The sequence below is a fragment of the Lepus europaeus genome, chromosome 9, assembly GCF_033115175.1.
Source record: "Lepus europaeus isolate LE1 chromosome 9, mLepTim1.pri, whole genome shotgun sequence".
Taxonomy (NCBI): domain Eukaryota; kingdom Metazoa; phylum Chordata; class Mammalia; order Lagomorpha; family Leporidae; genus Lepus; species Lepus europaeus.
In genome coordinates, this window is record NC_084835.1 from 88,549,077 (window position 1) to 88,574,822 (window position 25,746).

At 39.1% G+C, this 25,746-nt stretch overlaps 1 pseudogene; it reads right to left on the reverse strand.

The window, feature by feature from the left end:
* Window positions 1-1,530: 1,530 nt before the first annotated feature.
* Window positions 1,531-23,852, reverse strand: LOC133766355 (splicing factor 3B subunit 2-like; annotated as a pseudogene).
* Between the last annotated feature and the right edge of the window lie 1,894 nt (window positions 23,853-25,746).

Genomic DNA, 25,746 nt, shown 5'->3' on the forward strand with positions numbered 1-25,746 from the left:
AGGTCCTGCCACCTGTGTGAGACACCCACATGAAATTATGGGCTCCTGGCTTCGGCCTTTCCAAGCCCTTGCTGTTGCAGGCATTTGGAATGTGGATTTTGTGGATGGAATCTCTCACTCTTTGCCTTTCAATTAGAGAAAAATAAACAAATATTAAAAATCACTGAGCCTCCCCCTGTCCACCATGCTTCTTTGCTGTCAAAACAATCATTTAGTTTGGGTATCAAGTGCTTTATGTTTTAGGGAATCTGGGCCCTTTCTTAAACTTGATGTTGGACTTCTGTAAAAATTTTTAATAGACGTCCAAAAATGGTCATGTCCCTTTCTCCATTTCTATCATTTAAACATTATTGTCTAATGGTCATGTCCCTTTCTCCATTTCTATCATTTGAACATTATTGTCTGAGGCTGTGATCTCTGAAGATATAGCAGTCATATTGTAACCAAGAGAACAAATGTAAGGACAAAAGCTGACATGTTGAAAACGGAAGAGAGAATAAGAATATCGGTGATTAGTACTGAAACGCCCATCTTCCAAGTTTCCAGAATCCTAGGCATACAGGATAATAAAATATCCTTGTGTTTCTATTTTAGTCTGTTAAGCTTCTGTCACTTGAGCCTAGAGTACTCTAATGGATAAAAAATTCTATCATAGTGTATTTAGGAAGATACTTCAAAAAGTCCATGGGAAATGGAAATAAAAGAAAGTTTATTTTGCTGTAAAATATTTTAAATCCCTGCATAGATGGAGTCTCCAAAAGATTCATGGAAAATGCATATTATGAAAATGTTGTGCATGAATTTCAAGAGGTTTCTTTACACCAAAATAAGCTTATCTTTTAATTCCATTTTCCACAAACTCTTTGAAGTGCCCTCATTCTTCATTCTGTGATAGCGTATCACACACACACACACAAATGAACACAAATATTTCATATCCATCAATCTTTAACTGCTAACTAGAAGGGCACATGGGGTCCCAGGCAGAATGACGAGAGAATACTCCTGAACATACAAAGGTGGGAAAAACTTAGGATAATGGCAGAGAGATATATTTTTGATTCAGTAATTCCTTCATGAAAAATCTGTGGGGATGAGATTGAGTTAAAAGTTAGAGAATTGGTATTGAAGAAAAAGAAGGCTATTATACGTTCTGAAACTAAAAGAAAGCAGGCTGAAAATTTCTATTGAAGTATATTCAAGTTGTAGAGACAGGAAGGTTGTGATTTTTAGTTAATAATCAACTGAATTTTCCTACAAAAATATAAACTTTTTTAATGAAAGCGATTGAAGCCAAGTTTGGTGGTTAAAGTACTGATGCTGACAATATTGGTGATTTTCCAAGAATACTCTGTTACTGGTGATTTTTTTCCCTTGGGAGGCAGCTTTATTTACAAAACATGTCTAAAATAAGAACATGAAATTTTCAAGCCCTTGGGACCTGCAGGAGAGCTGGCTCTTGGGGACACGTGTGTGAAACCCAGGCAACCAGAAAAAGGGACTAAAGGAAGGCTGGGTGGGGTGGGGGTGCTAAAATTTGAACTCTTTGTATTTCTTGCTATTCCCGTAGCTGCCCTGGGGCTGAAATTTCCATTTCTTTTGCTTCTGTTTGGCAGCATGCTCTGCCGCCATATCGCTTGTCTTCCTTCTCCACTCGACCCTGCTGTTTCCTGCACATGCTCCTCACACTTCTAGGTCATGGCCATGGGGTCCAGCTCCAGATCTTCAGGTGCCAGGGCCAGTTCTACGCCTTACAGCTTAGGGGCCGGGCCCTTCTTGGTCATAACTGTGGACATGTCATAAATGTTGGTCAACTCCATCATGACCCCCCCCCCCCCGGTAGTGGCGGCTGTCCTCCTCTCTGGCAACATGGTGAACAGTTGAAGTGTTTCACTTCTCTCCATTGCATCCTCAACCTTCTTCTTCAGCTCAATGAGTTCTTGGATCTCCATTCCAGCTGGCACTGATGAAGCCACTGTCTGTGGGCATAATGAAGCCTGTCTCATCCGGTTTGCCTTCATCACCTTCCTCCTCTTCCTCTTCTTCTGAGGACTCTTCAACTTACGTCTCCACTTCCCCCCAAGGGGTGTGATCAATTTCTTCTTCCTCAGTCTCAGTCTGAAATTCAGCAGCATTGGCTCCAAACACCTCCCTATAGAGTGGTCTACTGAGGGTTTGCCCCAACCACAAGCATGGTTCCCAAAGGCATAGCTCTCGGGGATGGGCAAGTTCAACTCAGGAAGTATCAGGTTGGGATACTTGGGGACGAATGGCAATCAGCCATGGGGGTGGGACCTTGTGCAGATTTGGTTCTACAGGCACCCCCATGGGAATCCTGAGCTCATCCTATAGGCCACCAGGCTTCTTTTCCTTCAGTCAGTCTCAAACTCCTTCCCCTCATAGGATAGGTCCCCATGTATGGTCAGCTTCAGCTTAGTCTGCTGCTTGAACAAGGCATCGTGCAACTGCTGGTAGTCAATGTCAACCTTGCCCATGTTGGGCTGAACCGTCTCCCACATTTTTGATTTCATGGTCTTCTGTTCCGCCTGTGCGTTTGATGATGTCCAGAAGCTCAGAGGGGCTTTTCAATGCCACCTTTGCCTTGCAGGTACTTGCTTTTAACACACCAGTATTGCAGCACCAGCACAGAGCTCCCAGGGGCCTTCAGGTGAACCAGGAGCTTAGGGTCCTTTGCCATCACATCATGCATCTCCACGACGTAAGGCCGAGCCACCAACTGCTTGAGTTCAGCCACGGTGAAGCGATTCTTCTTGGACAGCTTGGGGGCTGCTGGCTTCTTTTCCTGCTCATTGTCGTGGCTGTCGTCGCCACTGTCCTTGTGCTCCTCCTCAAAGCCCTTCTTCCTCTGGGCCACAGAGTTCTCCAGCTTGCCAAAGCTTCTCTGGCTCCTTCTCCATCTCCTTCTTCACATCATCAGTGACCTTGTTAGGCTCAAAAATCCTCTTGAAGATAAAGTTGAACTCATAAATTTCAGGTTCTTCAGTGCATGCTCCATCGCATCCTCCCCATCCTCAGAGCTCTCCGCGGACACCCCAGCATGTGATGGGGCTTTTTCTTCTCCTTTTCGTTCTGGGGCTTCTGGTTTTTCTCTGTTTTGGATGTGGACACTGTATCCTCCTCAGCCTTGGAGGCCGACTGGCCCAGGGATGAGCAAGTGTCTGTTCTCATTTCGTCTTCATCCTGCTGAGCGTTCATCTCCTCCTGGCGGCTCTCCTTCAGCCGCAGGATCTTCTCCAGAGCCTGGGGGATCTTGGGACCCACAGAGCGGTCAGCCATCTCTCTCTTCTCATCCCCAGCTGGCAGTGCGGGACCAGGTGTGCTAAGGAACAAGGGCTCCAATGGGCAAAACAGTCGGAGTGTGGCCCACTGGGGCGGCAACTTGAGGACCCAGAGGAGTGCCAACACCAATCTGGCCCATGTCTTGAGGGGTCCGAGAGTCTGGGGTACCCATGTTGGCAATTCCCTGCTGCCATTCCTGCTCCAGTAACACAGCTGCCCAAGAGCTCATGCTCCTTCGGTGAATGATCTCCCTGCTGCTTGGTGTGCACCTCTTGTTGCATCAGAAATGCCACCTGGGGGCTGGCACTGTGGCTTAGCTGGTAAAACTGCCGCCTACAGTGCCGTCATCCCATATGGTTGCCAGTTCGAGTCCTGGCTGCTCCACTTTTGATCCAGCTTTAGGCTATGGCCTGGAAAAGCAGTACAGGATGGCCCAAGTCCTTGGGCCCCTGCACCCATGTGGGAGACCTGGAAGAAGCACCTGGCTAGTGGCTTTGGATCGGCGCAGCTCCAGCCATTGTAGCCAACTGGTGAGTGAACGAGCAGATGGAAGACTTTCTCTCTCTCTCTCTTTCTCTGTCTCTCTACTGCCTCTCCTTCTCTCTGTGTGTAACTCTGATTTTCAAATAAATAATTAAATCTAAAAAAAAAGAAAATAAGTAGAAATGCCACCTGTTGCTGCACCAGCTTCAGCCACTCTTCTCCTGACAGCTTTGCTGATCCTAAGCCAGGAGCCAGGAGCCTTTTCCAGGTCTCCCACATGGGTGCAAGGGCCCAAGGATTTGGGCCATCTTCCACTGCTTTCCCAGTCCATAGTAGAGAGCTGGATCAGAAGTGGAGCAGGCGGGACTTGAACTGGTGCCCATATGTAATGCCAGTACTGCAGGCAGCATTTTTACCTGCAATGCCACAGCACTGGCCCCGTAGGGAATTTTCATGAAGACACGGATGCTAATGACCAGGCTCCACCGGACAGTAGAGTTCTGAGCCAGTGAAATTGTGGGGACTCCAAAACTGAAGGAATTTCGAGTGAGCTACCTTTCTCTGCTGTTAGTTTGGTAAGTATATTTGTCGAGTAGTTTTCATTTGTGCCCCAAAATTCTATAAATAGGAATTTAAACCATATGTGCTATTGTTCCCCATCACTCAATTCTTCTTTAGTTTCCATTGGGCTCAAATCACCCCCTATTGTTTCATCCTAGTCTCTGGAATCGATCTAGCCTTTGGACCAAAGGAATATAAGAAGCCTAAAGTCAGTAGCTGATAAGCTCAGCAGCTCACAACCAGCCAAGTATACCCCATTTTCCCTACCAATAAGGATTGAATTCTCACAATATAATTATAACTGACATGACATTATACCCTAGTTTCACTAGCACAAACACTTGCTTACTTCTCTTTTGTTTTTAAAGATTTATTTTATTTATTTGAAAGATAGAGTTACAGAGAGAGGGGTCTTCCATCTGCTGGTTCACTCCCCCAAATGTCCGCAAGAGCTGGAGCTGAGCTGATCTGAAGTCAGGAGTCAGGATCTCTTCCTGGTCTCCCTCGTGGATGCAGGTGCCCAAAAACCCAGGCCATCCTCCACTGCATTCCCAAACACATTAGCAGGGAGCTGGATCAGAAGTGGAGCATCCAGAACTTGAACTTGTGCCCACATGGGCTGTTGGCTCTGCAGACTGGGGCTTTAACCAGCTGCACCACAGAACCACTCCCCCTCCTTACTTCTTTAGTAAGAACTCCTGGTTGTGAAACCCAGCCTGTCTAATTGGAAACAAGTTATTTGTAGCTGACCTTTCCTCTCTGCAAATGCCACTCTGCTGAAACACCCTCTTCCTGGATTCATCCATTCAAAAGTATCTGTTGATTTGCTAGATACTCTGTTGGAGCTGGGGAGAATAAAAAAGAAGTGGCCCAGTTTTCACACAGACTATCTTTTCTCCTGTTTTAACATTTTTCTTACTTTTAAATTTTTACTTATTTGAGAGGCAGAGAGACACAAATAAGGGGAAGAGAGGGAGAGAAAATGTCTCCCATCTGGTGATTCACTCCCCAAATGCTTGCAACAGCCAGACCTGAGCCACTCCAAAGCTGGAAACAGGAAGTCAACCCGGGTGGTGCACACGGGTGGCAGTTACCCAACTACTTGAGCCATCACTGCTGCCTCCCAAGGTCTTCCTTAGCAGGAATCTGGAGTCTTAAGACAGAGCTGAGTGAGGGATTCATGCACTTAGATATAGGATGTAGGTGTCTTAACCTCTAGGCCAAACACCTGCTCTCTGATCCTTTCCTGAACTCCACTCTCGACCACCTTGTAGACCAGACTATTTTCGGCAGATCAGCAGAAATGCCTCTGATGAAACTCTTCCATGGAGTTTCTCACCCAGTTTCCCAAAACGCTGACCTCCACCTGTTGGACCACACAATGAACGCAGTTGCACATGCACTGCTGCTGATCTCTGTTTCCTTGCTGGTGTTGTCTGCCCAGACTGCCTCTTTCCCTATACGTTTGACTTGCTTTTGTTTTCCAGCCAGACAAAGCCTCTGTCTTATTCAAAACAAGTCATTTGTGAGCAAGCTGACACTAAAGTATTGCATTTTTTCCTTACAGATTTTGGCATTTACCGGAGAGGGTAAAAATAAAAACTTTGTTACTAGGCAGTAAAACTCTCCACAACTAAATATTCACGTTGTTCATGGATCAGCAAACACCCCAGTTTGTCTGTAATTGAAAAAACATTTGGCACATTTCTATTAAAAACCTTCCCCTTCATGAATGTTTAAACAAATTAACTTGAACAAGAAGCAGTGATATGCATATCAAAAACAATTCTTAAATCTGAAGTCAACTAAAGCAGGGGAAATCAGCGTCCTGACAGGTATGCTCTCTGAATTTCACACTAACAAGTGCCATTGCACCCTTTCTCCCTTTCTTGCTTTGATCCTGGATGTTCCTAGAGTTCTGGTCCTTGCTAAAATATCCTTGGTTTCCTATAACCAAGGATGACTTTGTCTATCCATACTAAAATTAAACTAATACATTCTGTTGGACAAATCAGCACAAGGGTCTCTCACTGGTAATTAATGTTCTTCCAGAAATGATTGGATCTATCTGATACCCACAACCAGCAAATCAGTTCTACGTGCATGAGTGCAGTGTCATGCCTACAGATAGGTGGAGAGAAATAGTCTAGTGTCAGTTGTGCTTCCAGTGAGGTGTGTGGCTTTGTGGACGCTGCATCTCTTCATCTGATAATGGGGCAAAATGACACCTAAACCAAATAATCCTAAGAAACAATTGGGTATTTTGTTTGTCACCCCACTAGCTGAACTGGCATGTGTGGACACTGTCTACAAGGCTCTGAGGCCACACATCCATCCAAGTAAAATACGAAGGCAAGAAATAGGAAAGCTTTAAATATTCTGCTAATAGAAGAACTCTGCAAGTTCTCTGGTGCAGAGCAAGCATGTCCCTGGGGAGCACGTTAGAGTTTTTCCGTTTCTTTAAAAGCAGGGAAGACATTGAGATACATTTATAGAAACATTTATTCTTTCTATTCCCTAACATGCAGGTACTGAAGAAAGCATCTTATCACACTGCAGACTGGGTCTGGTTAAACTGGGGCTTTCATACTTAGAGGTCATCTTTCCAGGAAATCCATGGGAAGGAAGGAAACAAGGGAAGGAGCTCGGGAGAGACAGAAGGAGGAGGGAGGGAGAAAGGGAGAGAAAAGCAAAGATCGGAAGAAAATAGAAAAAGAAAAAACAGGGGGTGGGGGGATTTGACCAAGGCGGCTTTAGGGAAAGTATTAGTTAACAAGTACTATAACACTGGGGTTGGCTCTGTGGCACAGCGGGTTAAAGCCCTGGCCTGAAGCACTGGCATCCCATATGGGTGCCAGTTCTAGTCCCGGCTGCTCTGCTTCCAATCCCACTCTCCGCTATGGCCTGGGAGGGCAGTACAGGGTGGCCCAAGTCCTTGGGCCCCTGCACCCATGTGGGAGACCTGGAAGAAGCTCCTGGTCCTTGGCTTCAGATTGGAGCAGCTCCAGCCATTGCAGCCATCTGGGGAGTGAACCAGCAGATGGAAGACTTCTCTCTCTGTCTCTACCTCTCTCTGTAACTTTGTCTTTCAAATAAATAAAATAATTTTTTTGAAAAATTACTATAACTCTAATAATTGTAAAGATCATCACCACCTCAATCAATTTAGAATAAAGTTTTGCTGCCCTCTAACTTTCTTGCTATTTCCCTGGTTTCCTTATTGCCATAGCTTTCATCCTTTTACTAATGAAAATTATTTTCCATAAATACCTCTTTTGAGTAACTTCTTCGTAAGAATGGCAGATTTATTATTTATTTTGATTCATGAAGAGTCCTTAGGGATGGCTGAATCTGGTCTACAAAGTGCAGTTAAGTAAAGAAACATAATGGGTGCATAGCAGAGCCAGACTCCGTCCTCTCTCCCCCTTCATGCACCAGTACTCCACCTCTGCACACTGTATAACATTGAGGATTTGCTGTGGAGAGAAGGTAGCTCACAGGGTGTGTTCAGAGGGGAAGCATGTTGTTCAGGTGAATGGAGGAACCAGTAATTCCTACATTAATTTTTAATAAGGATGGAAGAATGCAATTCAGTTGAACATTTCAGCCAAGGGGCTAGCATTATGGCACAGAGGGCATATCAGAGCACAGGTTCAAGTCTCAGCTACATGGCTGCTGTTTAAGCTCCTTGCTAATGCACCTGGGAAAGCAGTGGATAATGGACTGGGTTTATTGGCCCCTGCCACCCATGTGCCAGACCCAGATGAAGTTCCAAACTCCTGGCTTCAGCCTGGCCCAACCCTGGCCATTGTAGCCATTTGGAGAGTGAACCACTGGATGGGAGATCTCTTTCTCTTGATGTCTCTCCCTATGTCTCTGTCATCCCACTTTTCAAATAAGTAAAATAGATCCTGCAAAAAATAAAGTTTCAGCAGAAGCCAAAGAATGGAGAAAAGGTGGTGTAACACGAACATTTGGAAACTACAGGATAAATAACAGGATTTTTGTCTGTAAAGTTATTACAGACTTAATGGCCTTCAGATCAGCTGACCTCTGCTGCTTTTGTATGAATGTAAAGATTGTCAGATGAAGTTGTCTTGCTTTTAGAAAATGTTATTTTAACATCGAACTCTCTCCCCCTCAGCATTGTGATGTTACACCATTTCAGGAAGAATTACTCAAACAACACTGATTTCATTAAAATCATGACAGAAAAATCAAATTTCCATGATTACCTTTAAAATTTTACACAAACTGTGCATTTGTCTCTTCATATCCGTTTGGTTACCACCCTCCTAAAGATAAGAATGACAAATAAACACAGATCTAATATCCAGAATCCACCACTAAGGAGAAATGTGCAGTTCAGATGAATGGAAGGAAAGATAGACATAAAAAGAAAAAAAAAAAAAAAAACCTCTCTGCTGATCAAGCCTTTCATTTCCAAGCAGAAATAATTACAGTGATGGTCAATGGGGAGATTTGAGCAATTTAAAGAAGTATAACAGAGGTTCCTATCAACATGATTTTATATTCAGGGCAAGGCATGGAACTCTAGGTCCTGAAGCATTGCCTATAATCTTTATTTCATTTTTAGATGTTATGCTGTAATAAAATGTAAAAAGGGAATACATAAAAAGTTATAGAGGTGGGAAAAAACACAGTTTGAAGTTGTATGGCATTTCCTGACAGGGCATGTTCCTAAGGATATGCAGAGAATAACAAATGCCATTTGAAATAAGTACACTAGAGATCTGAAACTAGATTGAAAACCCAAGTCAATTTTCCTGAGTGTCATTTGATTAGCTTTCTTATATAGAATGGAGGTTTAAACAATACTGGGACTCTGAGTGCAGAGGTGCTTGGGAACACAGTGAGAAATGGGTTCCTCCCACCAATTTCATTCCTGTGGCTTTACAACATTATCTTTTCACATTCTTCCTGTGTTTTTGCAATAATCCATAAATGAAGCAATGTCAGAGAAAATGTGATTGATCGTGGTGAAGCACGTACCCACACTCACGTGCAGTAAGTTATTTTTCTATTCCCTTTCCAATTTGTCCCACAGTTGCTTCAGGCAAATATCTGTATCCTGTAGCTGGGGTTTACTGGAAGATAGCAACAACGTTCTCAGGCTTGAGGGGAAAACTTTACACAAGTAACAAACAACACTGTTGTGCCTAGTGGTTCTTTCCATATAGTAAGGGATTTCTCCCATTTTTGCTGTGATGTTTATTCAGGCTTCTTGAAATTAATTAGAAAGGAGGCCTATTCCAGTCTACTGCAGTGGCTTTCAATGTGGTAAGCCTGGGCTTCAGCAGAAGTCAGCTTGTGAAGAGCCCTGGCAGCTATGCCAAGAGTTGGATCACTGGAAATGGACCTGCCCTGGAGTCGAAGGATGCCCAGGTCAGAGCCACAGATCTTATTGGCTCTAAGCTGAAAAGCCCTTCACTCAGCCCAACTTCCAAAGTGACCACTGCAGCTGAGGGGACGGCCAAGTAGGGTCAGCAACATTGAAGGCAGAACTGTAAATTTCTTGTTAGAGATGCCACCTGCCTTTACCTGGCCAGCTCTCCTCCCAGGCCAGCTAAGTAATGAAAGTCAACAGGGTGCCTTCCCTCAGGTGCTTCACACCTCCCTTAGGATGTACCCCATGTGAAGAGATAGATAGGTCTGGGCCTCTTAACTTACAAGGCCTAAAGCCCAACAGATTATTCTCAAGCCCCTTCTGTCAGGTTCTATTTGCCTCTCAATCAGAAAACTTAATTGTAGCTTAGACAGCACCTTTCTTAACTCCTCTAATAATGACTCTGTCCTTTGTTCTAGACCCTGACTAGTGCACTTGGGCCTCATTCCTTCGTATTCATAACCTCTACTCTACCACCAATGGCTCTACTCCCAACCTGTGTGTACTGATGGTCCTCTTCCCCACTTAATGCTGTATAATTGTTCAGACCTGGTTAATGCCACTCTTAGGATCATTGATTACTATCCTCACCCTGTCTTTTATGTCCTTGTCTAAATATGAACAGAGTCGGCGAACTTGGAAGGCTTACATAACGTTGGCAACTCATGACGAGAGCCTAGGGTGGTTACTGGCACCATAAACTAGAGTGTCAATTTGTTGGGTCAACAACAGGAGTCACTGTGCACTTGCTCCTCATGTGGGATCTCTGTCCTTAATGTGTTGTACATTGTGAATTAATGCTATAACTAGTGTTCAAATAGTACTTTACACTTTGTGTTTCTGTGTGGGTGCAAACTGTTGAAATCTTTACTTAATATATACTAAATTGATCTTCTATATATAAAGAGAATTGAAAATGAATCTTGATGTGAATGGAAAGGGAGAGGGAGCGGGAAAGGGGAGGGTTGCAGGTGGGAGGGAAGTTATGGGGGGGGGGGCATTGTAATCCATAAGCTGTACTTTGGAAATTTATATTCATTAAATAAAAGTTAAAAAATCAAAAAAAGAAAGGAGGCCTATTGTGTCTAACAACCAGCTTGAGGAGAGAAATCCTAGATTATTTGGTTTCCTTCTCCACTTCCATTGTTTTGTATACACTGAGTAAAATGGGGAATTTGTGCATTATAATGATCACACTAAGCACTCATAAAAGTCTAAACTGTTGATTTTATCACTGATTTAATAAGTTCAACCTTCTATAATATAGAGTCTATTCATCCTTTATAAACTCTATCACCATTTGAATCATGTTCTGAAGTTGCTGTTCTTAGTTTCTTCACCTCACAAAGGGCACTCACAAGTTGGGGTGCACATGCAAATCTCAACACCAACACTATATTCCAATACACGACTAACACTATACTAATACTAATGCTACATTCTAGGAATATAAAAAGTAGACCAATACTATTTTTATGATTAATTGCTTATTTCCCATCTCATTTGTCTATAAGGCATTTCAGTGACTGACAGTAGAGATGAAAAGATGTTTTTTTAATTTTTTTGACAGGCAGAGTGGACAGTGAGAGAGAGAGACAGAGAGAAAGATCTTCCTTTTTTCTGTTGGTTCACCCCCTAATCGCTGCTGCGGCCCATGCTCTGCTGCCTGCACACCACGCTGATCCGAAGCTAGGAGCCAGGTGCTTCTCCAGGTTTCCCATGCGGGTGCAGGGCCCATGGACTTGGGCCATCCTCCTCTGCCTTCCCGGGCCACAACAGAGAGCTGGACTGGAAGAGGAGCAACTGGGACAGAATCTGGCTCCCCGACTGGGAATAGAAGCCTGGGTGCCAGCACCGCATGCGGAGGATTAGCCTATTGAGCCGTGGCGCCGGCAGATGAAAAGATTTTTAATGGCACAAGATTCTTTTGAAGCATCTGGTTTTAGTCCAGTGAATAGCTGGGCTTGTTTTACTGGCTAAGGGACTTCCCATTTTTTTTCTAATGCTACTGCTCCTTAAGTCATATCTTATAAAGCCTTAGAATGCCATGCATATATTTAGTATATCCAAATGTTCCTCAGACTATAATAGATCTTCCCATTTTTTGCTAAGTGCAACACATGATCTTGAACTCTTACTAGTAATACTACACTTGACCAGAGTGGAATATCATATTAACACTGAATAGATACTATAAAAGGAGAGATCGAATTACCACTTTACCCAAACATATGGAAAGGAAACAAATGGTAAAGTATAAATAAAAATTGTTTTAGTTAATTTGAAAATGACTGAGTTATAAACACAACCCTAGCCATTGAATATCTGAAGCTAAATTGGCAAATTTGAGTAGAAATAAGGTATTTTGATTATCCTGGATAAAAAACATCTCAACAAAACATCTCAACAAAAGTTATCCTTTAGATGAATTTGGCTACTTCTATTGAATAGATTCCAAAATAACCTTTTAACTTTCTATTTTATTTTGATCTGTATAAAACTAAAATGTAATTATAGGGCATTTATCCAGCTATCCAATATAGTTTCCATGAATATTATTCAAAATTAACACAGCCTGTCTTTTTCATGTGGACCATGCCATGATTCCCAATTCTGATAGCAAAATCAAGTGTTCCCATTGCTTCCTTAGGGATACTTCAGTTTATTGACATTTCTTTTAAATACAATTTCTGCATATCTTTGTTTTCTTTCTTGTGATACCTGCAGTATCTTTATTGATGTAATTTCTAGATTAATTTTTTTGTATTATCATCATCAGATTACACTTTATTAGTGTGTAGTGGAAATAAACACATTCATACACATACATATACGTATTGTTCTATGGCCTACTGTTAGAATTTCAGACAGAAGGACTTCTATCTTTTATAGAAAATCAGCCTCATGCTGCTCTCCCTAAAACACCCATTCAGCCAGCAACTCTCAGGCTAATGCAGATTACAAGTCTCCAGTGTGGTGAAGATTGTATAACTCATGAGATTCCTGGAGTTTGGTTAAAGTATAGAAAAACATTTCATAGATTAATCCTGGGCCATAGACAATACCTTTGGCTTTACCATTTTTGTCTGTGACAAAATAATACAGCATCTTCACAAAAACAAGAATTATTGATGATTTCTTCACTAATTATTCTGTCTTTTGGAAGAATGAATAATTGTTCTTCTGGTACGCAAGGCCCACTGGATTGCTACTGACCCCTTGTCTCAGGGTGTGCAACAAAACCAGAATCAGAAACAGTGCTAGTGGCATCTCAGAAGAGGAAATGACATCTCTAATAACTAACAGGAATGGCTAGTAATTACCTGAAATGACAATAATTAGCAAAAATGACAAGTCTAATAAATTTTCACTTAAGTGTTGTCATATGGCACTTTGAGTTTTTAGTTTTCCATTTTAAATATTAATCCCAGTTGAGTTTACTTTAGATGAAGAGTCATAGCAAGTATAGAGATAGAAATAATTCTATACACATACTCTATCAAATTCTGCTTTTATCAATTTCACTTATGGTATGATCAGTAGAAAATGTATTAAGACCTCACATTGTCTCTCTAAAAGTATATTCTTTCTGTGTGTACTTAATTTATGCAGCTCAAAAACATTTAGCCACAAGGATCAGCAGGAAAGTAGTTGTTTCTAATTTTCATTGATATTTTCAAAGATAAGAAGGTCTTACCCCGCCCCACTTTCTCCCTCTTCAACTCCAGACAAAGAAGGTTAAATCTTATTAGCATGTCCTATATAGCTAGTTGTAACCTAAGTGACCTGTCATGGCACTAAATGCCTACTAGAACTTTCTCTGTACTTGCAAGATGGAAATTTTATGCATCAATGCTTTTATGCATGCATCTGATTTGGGAAGTTCACTGCTTTATGGATATGAACATTGTGATCATGTAAATTGATCTACATAATGGGATTTTGTGTGTGTGCGTGCATATATCTATATGGATATGGATGTATGCAAGTGTATTCTAAAAGGAAATATAATACATGAAATGTTAACTTTAATGATATGAAATGCATTAAATTCAAACTACCTTGCATGTGTATGCAGATGCATTATGTCTCTATCATTGTGCTCTGCAGGGATTTCAGGGAGAAAAAAATTCATCACATACTCTGATGTGTCATGCTAAATCAGAGTGCAACATGCTACTATTCTAGGGAATAAATAAGATCCAAGGCAGCCAAGACTTATGAAGCTTTTAAGGACATCTCTTAACAAAACTGTGATGAAAATGAAATTTTATTCAGGGATATAGAGCTCTTCATTTCAGGTACCCTGACTAAGCTTATTTTGTCCTTAAACTGTCATCTACTAAAAACTAAGAGTTCTAAATTGCAGAGTTCTGAGAACAAAAAAAGTGCTTTGTGTTCTCAGCTTCTTCTCTCCAAAATTCATTCACCACTGTATCTCATTACTGTAAATTCCAATAGTAGATTTAGTCAGATAAATTAAATCAGCTGAAGTATTAATTCTTTGAAGACTTACCTTCCTCCAAAAATGCAATGTCTTAACCTTGATCCTAGCAGAAGCCTTGTTTGATAACTTTAATCCTTGAAATTAATTTGGAGAAGTGATACTCTAAGAAGGTTGTATTCTGTATAATTATTACTTTCAAAACTATGGCTTATGTACTTCAAAATGAACCATATCAATCTAATTGTTAACATTTTAAAACTGGAATCAAATTGCCCATTTTCCTATTTATCAATATTAGCACCAAATAGACACCTAATTCCTATTTCATAATGATGCTGGTGTAGTGGATATTGATAGTTTTCAAGGGAGGATAATATAGATTCTACTGAATTACATGCCTCTTTACCATTCATGAAAAAAACAATATGGCATATAGTAGAAAACACAAAATGAAACAAAAATGAGCAAACTTGAGTTCTAGTTCCAGGCATGTCAGTTATCAAAATAGCAGTAGAATTTCAAAAATAATAACTTTGTAGATTCAACCTTAAGTATCTATCTACTATTTGATATGGAATTTTATTCAAACATTATATTCATTCAGCAACTATTCATATCTATGCAAAAGCCAAAAAAAGGTAAGAATAAATCTTTTCCTTCAATCACATTTTCTAAGCTATACACAGTATTAACAATAAAAAGCACATATTGAATCTGATGGCAGAATTAATTTACATTTATGACATTAACTCTATAATTATATAGAAGATACTTGAAATTTGAAACTGTATTTAGGGTAACATTGGTGTATTGGATTGAATAGCATCCACCTCAAAATTAAGAACTTCACAATGTTCTTGATTGTAAATTCAATGTCTGTTGTCCTTTTAAAAAGGCCAAGTAAAGACATGAAGAAAATAAAGCAATGCAAAAGTATAGGAGGAGCTTGAGTGAGGTAACTACAAGCTAGTAAACATCACGTCTTGTCAGGAAACAACAGAAGCTTGACAAAGGCAAAGAAAGACCCTTAGAAAGTTCACAAGAATCATTGTTTGGCTGATACCTTAATTTTGAACTTCTATTCTCTAGAACTGCAATATTATAAATTTCTGTTGTTGAACACCACTTGATTTGTTTCCATTTGTTAAAGTAGACCCAGGAAACTAATACAATTGATCTTTTTAATAAATAAAGAAAATATATATACTTGTTTACCAAATACGTGGCCCAGAAGCTTTGGATGCACAGACTCTCTTTGGTAGCCTAATATGTATACTTATCAACATATAAGTAGTAAAATTATTATAAATATGTGTATTTTATGTTTAGAAATGATAAGATATTAATCATGTGTATTATTTAGCAGAGGTTAAGTTATGATGCAATAACAGAATATCAGTGTTTTGAAACAATGAAAGTAATTTTTACTCTCAGTTTGCATCCATTCTGTGAGAATAGAATGCTGTCTTCTCCTTTGTCCTCACTCTTGAACTCCAACTAAAAGATTGTTACTCTCTACAATATACGAGTGCCATTATTCAGGGGAAGGGAAAGAAGTTTGCAAGGTTTAGTATGGGCACTCTATTACCTCACTTATAGCCTTTTGAACAAATTAGAAACATTACCTAATCCAACTAACATGAGTCCAAGAAGACCAATTACACCGTAAGTCCATGGTGAGAAAGTAAGAAGTACATGGAGGACAAAACACATGACCATGGCATTGTGCTCTGAATTCTGAGAATATCTTTTTCCGTGATTTCATATTTCTACATTGTAAAATAATTTGGTGATCAATAAATTTAATCAGTTGATGGATTGATGCATTGCATTTGTCAGATTGACTAATCAAGGAGCATATTTTAAGTCTCTGGATGAGACTGTTTTCTACTGTACATTTGTCTTGTGGTTCTAGCTGCCCTTGAAATGTATTATATTTGGCAATACAGTGCCATTATGAGACATATCAATAAGAATTCAGGATAACATAAAAATGCTACATACAATATAATAAAGATGGTATTACTTTATTATTTCATATTTAGAATTCTTGCAATTATAATTACTTAAAAATGAGAAAATTAAAAACATTTTTAACAACAGAAACAGTATTATTATGAAGATACATAAGTAAAAATAAATTGAATTCTTATAGCCAGGAAGAGCAAAGAGTTTTTATTATTATTCTCTCTAATTTATGACTGTCATTGTACAATATTTTACTGATGAAAAGGCTATCTAGTGGGTTTTTAAAAATTCATTCCTTTTTTTTTATTTGTTGCTGTTGTTTTGTTTTGGACTCTAGAATACAGCATTAGAAAAACATTTTAGGTATATACAGAGTCATTTATCACTCAGGTGATGGTCCTAATAAGAAAGTTGCAGGAATATCAAAATGGAACACTTCAGAGAGTGCGCAGCTTTGCTGACAGAAATCTCACCAATCTGCTGGCAGTCAGCTCCACACCTCTCCCTTGCTGCCTCATTGCTAGGATGTTCTATTGCTAATATCCTTCCAATGAGACAGGCATATCAGTTATTTTCTTATCCCTAGGGTCTAATTCATCACATGAACTAATTGATTATGAATTGAGTCTGAACTGGACTGGCACCTTTCTTTAGAAACTAATTAATGTCAAATTCTAGGTTTTAATTGGCCAATGATTTTTTACTTAAAGTGATAGCAATTAAATAAAAGTGGTATTTTTAAGTTTAAAATATTACACATTTTATTAAACGATCTCTTTATTGAATGGAGACTTTAAGACTTCTAAGGAATAAAGGTATCATATGAAAATGATAGAAAGTGAAGGGAGATTAAGATGGTGGAGTTGGGAGGGAGCTTCAGTTTAGGAGAAGATAATTTTAAAAAAATGGAGCATGCAGTCTCAGGGAAGAGTTCGGGAGAAAATGGCAGAGGAAACTATACACAAATTAGAGGGACACAGTGGACCTACATGGAGGGTGTGGACACCCACAACTCGGGACTCCAGTATCCAAGAGCCTCCACATCAGTGTGGAGAGTGAGGTGAGACCAGACTATAGCAGCTCAAGCCACTGGCTATAAAGCTGCAGGAAGAGCCTAAAGGGAATCAAGGTTGGAGCCCCATGGGGGATAGTGTACCTGCCAAATTAGAAGAGAAAAAAAAAAAAGGAGATGCATATTTCTCTCTCCCAGATCAGCATGCAAGGGCATCCTGTAACAAGCTGATAGAGAGTGGGCACCATTTGGGACATACGTAACAGCTGCACCACCTCATGTCTTCTCCCAGCAACTAGCCAACTCCTGAGTATGGTAGGGAGAACTGATTAGGGGCTGGGTGCTCCTGACTGTGGGAGGCTTGTGCACTGGGACTGTGAAAAAACTGAGGCTGTGTGGGAGGACTCATGGTGTGGCTGAAGTTTTGGGCAGTCACTGTGGGATCCCTGTGTAGCTGGTAGGGACATTGCTGGAGAATTTGAGCTTACACTGAGTACTGCATGGATCTTTTGTGTGGTCCATGGGGCAGAGTGGATGAATAATATACCCACTGGGGCCAGTGCCTGGGTCTCCTTTGAGGTTAGGAGCTCAGCTGAGTCTATGCCAAAAGACAAGAACAAATCACCCCTCTGATTAAAAAAAAAAAAAATACAAGATTTACCTGCCAAACCTGGTTGTGTCACCTCAGATAAGCCCTTCACCCTGAAGTGCTGAACAGAGCTCCCTGGCCACAGCCACCACATGCCTCTAAGTATTCCCTGAAAGCAGATACTCCACTAGTCCACGCAGACTTAGTCCAAGCATAAAAGCAACCACAGAAAAAAAAAATAAAAAGAAACCAATGAGTATCTCCACAAATGGCAAATATCAAACATACCAATTCAAGAAACAAGAATAAGGAAGACAACATGATGTCCCAAAAGAACACAACACTCAATACTAGATTATAAAGATGATGAGTTTGAAGAAATACCAAAATGGAATTCAAAAAAATTGATCATAAGATTACATGAAATAATCCGAAGCAAACGTACAAACTAATGAAATCCATAAATGACATGAAAGAAAAATTTTCCCATGAAATAGAGATCTTAAAGAGAAATCAAAATGAAATCTTGGCAATGAAGAATTCAATAGAACAAATAAAAAATTCAATGGAAAGCCTTAACAACAGAATCAATGAAGCAGAAGAAAGAATAGCTGACTTAAAAGACAAATCACAAGAAAGTATACAGACTAAACATAAGAAGAAAAAATTAGAAAACCAAAAAACACTGTTGATAAACTACAGGATACTATCAAATGACCCAACATACAGATTCTAGGAGTTCCTGAAGGTGTGAAAAGAGAGAAGAATTAGAAGGCCTTTTAGTGAAATAATAACAGAAAACTTCCCTACTTTATAGAAACCAAGGCCCATCAGAGTACAGGAAGCATATAGAACTCTTAATAGACATGACCAGAAAAGATCTTCACCACAACACATTGTAATCAAACTCACCACAGTAAAACATAAAGAAAAGAGTTTAAAATGTGCACCAGAGGAACACCAGATTTCTAATTTCTCCAATTAGACTCACAGTGGACTTCTGAAAGGTACCCTAATCCACTGTTGGTGGGAATGTAAACTAGTAAAACCATTATAAAAGACAGTTTGGAAATACTTCAGAAATCTGCAGAGCTACCATATGACAAAGCCATTCCACTCCTGGGAATTTACCCAAGAGAAATGAAATCAGTAAATAAATGATTTATCTGCACCCCCATGTTTATTGCAGCTCAATTCTCAATAGCTAATACGTGGAATCAACCTAAATGCCCATCAAATGAAGATTGGATAAAGAAATTGTGGTATATGTACACTATGGAATACTACACAGCAGTAAAAAAAAAAATGAAATCCAGTCATTTGCAACAAATGGATGAATCTGGAAAACATCATACTTACTGCAATAAGCCAGTCCCAAAAAAGACAAATACCATATGTTCTCCCTGATCTGTGATGGTTAACAGAGCACCTAAAAGGAAAAATGTAGAAGTGAAATTGACACTTCAAGAAGTAATGACTTAAACAACCCTTGTCTTGACTGTATAGAAAAAGTTTTTTTCTTCTTCATAGTATTTTTTGAGCTCTTTACTTAACGTAGAGTTAATCATATGCATATGAAGTGAATAAAATATATCTCAGTTAAAAATAAGAGTGGGAATAAGAGAGGGAGGAGGAAGTTTGTAAATGCAAAGCTGTATAGTTCTGCATACATTCTTGTGGACTTACTTCAAAGGGTACAGTTTAAAAACTTGCCAAGGGAAACCAAATTCCATTAAGCTGAGTGGTAAAAATGTCATCTTACATGTTAAAGTGATCTTTTTTTTTTCCACAGGCAGAGTGGACAGTGTGAGAGAGAGACAGAGAGAAAGGTCCTCCTTGTTCCATTGGTTCACCCCGCAATGGCCAATGCAGCTGGTGCACTTCAGCCAGCACACTGCGCTGATCCAAAGCCAGAAATCAGATGCTTCTCCTGGTTTCCCATGTAGGTGCAGGGCCCAAGGACCTGAGCCATTCTCCACTGCCTTCCTGGGCCACAGCAGAGAGCTGGGCTGGAAGAGGAGAAACCGGGACAGAATCTGGCACCCTGACCAGGACTAGAACCCAGGGTGCCGGCGCTGTGAACATATAGATAGGATTAAGTGTTAAAGGGATCATATAAATAGGATCAAGTGTCTGGTTATAAGAATAGATAGAATTATATAGGAGAGAATGTTCCAACATGGGAAGTAGTCCATGAAGCATACTCATAGAATGACAACTGCTTTAAGTAGCACTCTGATCTCAGAATCAGCCCTAAGGCTTCCTGGTCTGGCTGAAAAGCCCATGAGAGCATCTCGGGTATGGAATGCCAAGACACTGTGGCAAAAATGTTCTACACGAAGGATCTCTGTGAAGGAAACTCCAGTGGAAAGAAGTGGCCATCAAAGAAGGATGTAATGTTCTCTGAAGGGAGGAAAAAACTTCCACTTTGTCTATGGCCTTGTTTGATGGAGTTTGTCGACTCAAAAGGCTTCCATAGCTTAGGCAGGTCATGTCAAGAGCCGTGGGTGATCACTGCCATCATACATAAGAGTGTTAATTGTTAAATTAACAATAGGAGTCACTGTGCACTAACTTCCCACACAGGGCCTCTGTCCTCAATTAGTTGTATTATTAGAATTAACTGTAAAATTATTCTCAAACAGTTTTCTTGTGTCTGTGTGCAAACTGTTGAAATCTTTACTTAATATAGAGTTGGTATTCTGTGTATAAAGTTAATTGAAAATTAATCTTAATGGAGAATGGGCCTGTGAATGGGAGAGGGAGGAGAAGGAGGGGTGGGAATGTGGGTGGGAGGGTGAGTATGATGGGAAAAATCACTATATTCCTAAAGCTGTACTTATGGAATTTTTATTCCTGAAATAAAAGGTTTCCTTGGGAAAAAAAGGAAAAGAAAATGATAGAAAAGTAGGAAGATTAATATATACTTCCTTTCTGAATTATACCACATGACTATCATCTTTCAAGTTTCTCAGAAGTATTTGACTTTTCATTACTTTATAGAATAGGTTTTGAGCAGCACATAGACTCACTACGTACTAGGATAGAGTTGAAAATGCATTTATTTTGATAATTTCTCTTAGATATGAAAGGTCATAGCAGTTTCACATTATATTTTTGTACTATCATCCTAACTGTAGAAAGGGGTATTATAAATAATACCCTTCTCTCTCCTTCTTCCTCTCTTTCATTTTCATTTTTTCCTTTCTTTCCCTTTTTTCTTCTTGTTTCCTTTTTATTTTGTCTTATCTCATCCATTCCCTTTCTCCACTCCTCCCACCTCCCTCTCTCCTTCCTGTTTTCCCTCTCTTCCATCCTCCCTTCCTCCTTTCCTCCATTTCTCCCTTCTACTTTTTATATGAGATTTAGACCTGGACTGTTTATAGTTTCATCAAAATCAAAGCAAAACACTGGGCTTAGTGGGGCAAACCAAGGTCTTATCATTTTACACCTCTTTGCACACATTCATGAGAAATGTTCATTTCATTAATACATTGCCCCCCTCAGGTTTTGCCAATCTCTCTATTTGGGTAAATATAATATATATTTTAACTATAAAGTAAGACACATTATTATTGTTTTGTCACAAAGTGTATGTGTCAGTATCAGGAGAGAGTGGAATAGTCAAGAATAGTGAGGAGGGTTTGGGAGGTCAAGTCTCTGAGAACCACTCTGTTCTGTCATTTACTGCTGCATTGACCTTTGTCAAATCACTACAGTTCCCTGGGGCCTAGTTTCCACCTTTTTCTATGACTGCATGTAATAAGCTAGTATTAAAGTATCCTAAACAAGTTTCATTCACAGGATACTTTATCCTTTTCATTCATTACTGTATGAGGAAATAGGAATCAGAGGCAAGAGATGGAATATATTAGAACACAAACTCACTTGCCTTTACTCTGAGTTTATTTGTATGATGTTTAGATACTTGCAGTCTCCATATTCTTATCTAACTCCTGGCCTACTATATTTCACTTACATGATACTACGATTGTTTCTGTTAGATTTTATGGTCAATATGATGAAGGCAAATATTCCTAGAAATGTACATTTCCAAAAACTTCATATCATTGCATTCTAATTCAAAACTAAAAGGAATGTGGTGCAAAAATATGAGAAAGAAAATATGGAGGAGAAAGGAAAAATGTAAGAGGATGAAAAATGAAGGGCTATGGGGAATCAAAGCAACAGCAGTGTTGTACAATGAGCATGAGAAAATCCTATGTAATCACTCAACAACAAAAGTGGTGTTTTACTTTTTAATATTTAATAGAAATCCCACAAACTCAGAGTGCTGCATTTAACATAAAATGCAACAAATTTGTATTTATCTGCTTTTTAAGCTCATAGGAACTGAAATACAAAAATAATAAAGTTTCCACAAATGTTTAATATTTAATTTGGGATGAAAAGAAAATCAGTGGCTGCCATGGCTGTGAATCCTTGCAATCCTGGAATGAAATGGTATTGATACAAAAGAGGTTTGAAAATGTGTTTCCTTGTGTTTTGCTTGTATGCATTCATACAAACGTATACATTCACATTTATGCCATAAAATCTCTGGTGAGTCTATCTTTGTTCAGAATGTTTGCTATTGAACTTGTTTTGAACCTTCTTATATCCTGGACATAATAATGCCATTAAAACCTGGTCAGACAAATTCTTCTCTTGTTTGCATTAACTTAGAACCTAAAAAGTTTCAGGCATATAAGCAAGCACAAAGCAGGTAGTGTAAGATTGCTTCATTAGAATCCTTTTAACCAATCCTCTGCTGTTGGGCTTTCCTACATTTCTTTTCTACCTCTTTACTTGCATGTGAGTCATATTCATCCAATTTTCACAATGAACAGGAAATAAAGTGTTGTTTTAGTTTCTTTGCTTTTTTTTTTTCTTTTCTCTTTTTTGTTTTAAAATTTTTATGACCTCATAAGAATCAGTGTGTGCTTGTGCAAGCTCAGATACAGTCAAATCAGGCTGTCTGGAGGTAAAGAAGCTAAATGGCAGGCTGGCCTCCTTCACCAACTGAATTACTCATGCCAAGCACAAGTGATCCAATTTTGTGCCTCAACAAAACTGAAGATTACTACATGCCATAGACCAGTGGGTTGCAAATCTGCCTACAGATTAGAATTCCATTGGGAGTCACTAATTTTAAATGCCAATGTTCAGACCTCCACATTTGTATAATACTACGTCCTTTTAAGTTGTGTTGTGCATGGCTATGTGTGTGTGTGTGTGTGTGCATGATGGATGTTTGAGATTTCTGTTGATTCTAACATGCACAAGATAATCAGAGTTGAGAATCATAGAACTGTACATCTATACAGCGGTATAGGTTTTTACCAAATATAAAGAATGTGACTGTACAATTCATGGATAAAGGATCTGCTATAACTTAATCAATAGAAATATATAAAGTGGGAATAATATCCTCTAGGAAATTAAAAATTATATGATGAATTTTCTTCAATAAATAAATAGCCCTATATTTCTGTACAGATAGACTAAATAGGAACTTAAAGCAAAGCCAACATTTTCTTAAAATGGTATTCATTTCTGTCCATTCTGATGCACAAAGAAATGAGTAATTAACATCTTCAAGCTCTATACCACAGATCATGCCACAAATAATTTTACCCTGAAAACTTCAAAATTTGAATTACAAATAACATACCTTAGCCTAAGCAATATTTCAGTAATCCGTCCAAAATCACATACATTTAAAACATAAAGAACACTCACATTTCTCTACATATTTATCTCATAGTTATACTATGTATATAATATATGATTTATGTGGATATTCCGAAATAAATTTTTTCTTATTTATTAGAGAGTAGAGAAAGAATATTTCTCAACACAGAAGTGAGAGAGGATTTACCTGGATAAATCTTGATATCTTGTTTCCCAGTATCTTCTAATTCTTCCCAGTTCTTATATAGCTCCTCCTACTTAGATGTTTTCCTTGGGCAGTGAGCACCTTGCTTCAAGATCATTGTCACCTCCATCACTTACTCTTAGTCTCAGGTTCCATGACAGCATTTTGCCTCTTAAAATACTTTTTCATTTGTTTATGTACAGTCATTTTCTCTAACCTCAGAGTCCTTATATAGGGGTTATTTGTCAGGTCTGATAATCTCTGCTGTGTTACAGTCAGGAAGAGAAGTATATTTGTTGGAAAGAATCAATTATTGATTATTTCTCAAATGAACACTGATTCCTGCCATATGACTTACTTTGCAGACACAATACTGTGTTTTTCTAAGAGCAGTGTTTTACTTGCCCACAGTGGAGACTAAGAAGTTTTCCCCTTTTGTTGAAAGTCATATCAACCCATTTTAAGGTAATTTGTGATGAAATCATCATTTTGATATCGAATGAAGCATTATTTTCACATAAATGGATAAGTGAAGGCATAGGAGATCAAAGAATAGCAAATATTTTGCAAATTATTCCTTTGATTACTTTGCCTTAAATGCAAATAATCTTGTACAACAGGACTTTAGCTGGTAGGAAAGAACCTTTGTTATATCATCTGTGTCAGCATCTCTCTCAAAGAACAAATCTGAGATTGGGTATATGTTGCCAAATGACCACTTCCATTACTGTCTCTTCAAGCCACAAGGTACAATATATCTATGTAACCAATTCATGTGTTTGTATAAACACTTCAAAACACCCAATCAATCACTTCTTTCCAGCCAGCACTTTTCTTGGGGGAAGTATATGCCCCTGACTCGATAAAGGCTAGATGGAACTCCTTTCTTTCATGAGCTCAGAATTTAATGGGCCAGACACAACAATGGCACAGGTGAGCAATTTCAGGGTGTTCTCATTATAACCAGAATCTGTGTTACAGAGATTCAGAGAACTGAATAGCTACTGCCTTTAAAGATACCTTGTCTCTTACAAACAATCAGACACACCAGGCTGACAACAGTCTCTAAAGGTCAAAAAAGGTTATAAGAATCTCCTAGGTGTACAACTTATGTATATAAAAAATTACAAGTTCCATCTTGCAGAAAGTTAACTTTACTAATAGTATGTTGCATTACATTTCTGTGTGAAACTAGGCTGTCATTTATGGTCAGGGAGAGAAAGAGCAAATATTTTCTGGAAATATCTATTATTTTCATAATACTGATATTTAAGTAGCATTTTATAAGATGGATTTCTTTTTGAATTCTTCCATTTCTTAGTTTCTCTCTCCCTCTTTCTCCTTCTGTCACTTCTTTCATTCTCTTTTTTTTTGTTAGAATCATATCTTTCTTTCATAATAAAATCCAGAAATGAGAGCTAGGATGAATGCGGTGTGTTTTATGATCAAGAAACTTTATCAAGAAATACAATGTCTTTTATAGGATATTTGTTTAGACAACACACACAGACAGAAGTGTTTATTGAGTTGACACTAACCACAGCATAGCCTGCAAGAGGGAAGCGCAGACACATTACAGCAAAGGCTAAGGAGCATAAAACCACTGATCCTTCAGTTGCAGGGTCATAAAATCCTGTTTTCTATTTGAAAGGCATTTAATAGTGGACATTTTGAATGCCTCAACTCAGAAAGTGTCTGAGTATAAGGGACTGAATAATTACATCTTGGAAAATATGGGAAATCATCATGTCAAAAAGAGCAGATGGTCTTCCCACCACTCTAATACCCCCAACTTCAAAAAGCTCAGTGTGTTTTGACAGTTTGACAGTTGATAGAGAAAAAGGCATTTCACTCTTAATTCTAAATAGAAACAGAGACCATAAGATGAACACAGGGTTTTTTCCACGAAACTTAGTGTAAATTTGTTTCTGTTGATATCCACTGGGGTTGAACGATGGGACCAAACTGGTCACCCAGAGTGTGCCATATCGGCTGGTGATAAATAGAACTTAATGGAACATTTTGAATGGATCACAGAATTCTGGCTCATTAAGGGAACTGTTTATCCTCCATCTACTTTCATGAGGAGATTAGATTGGAA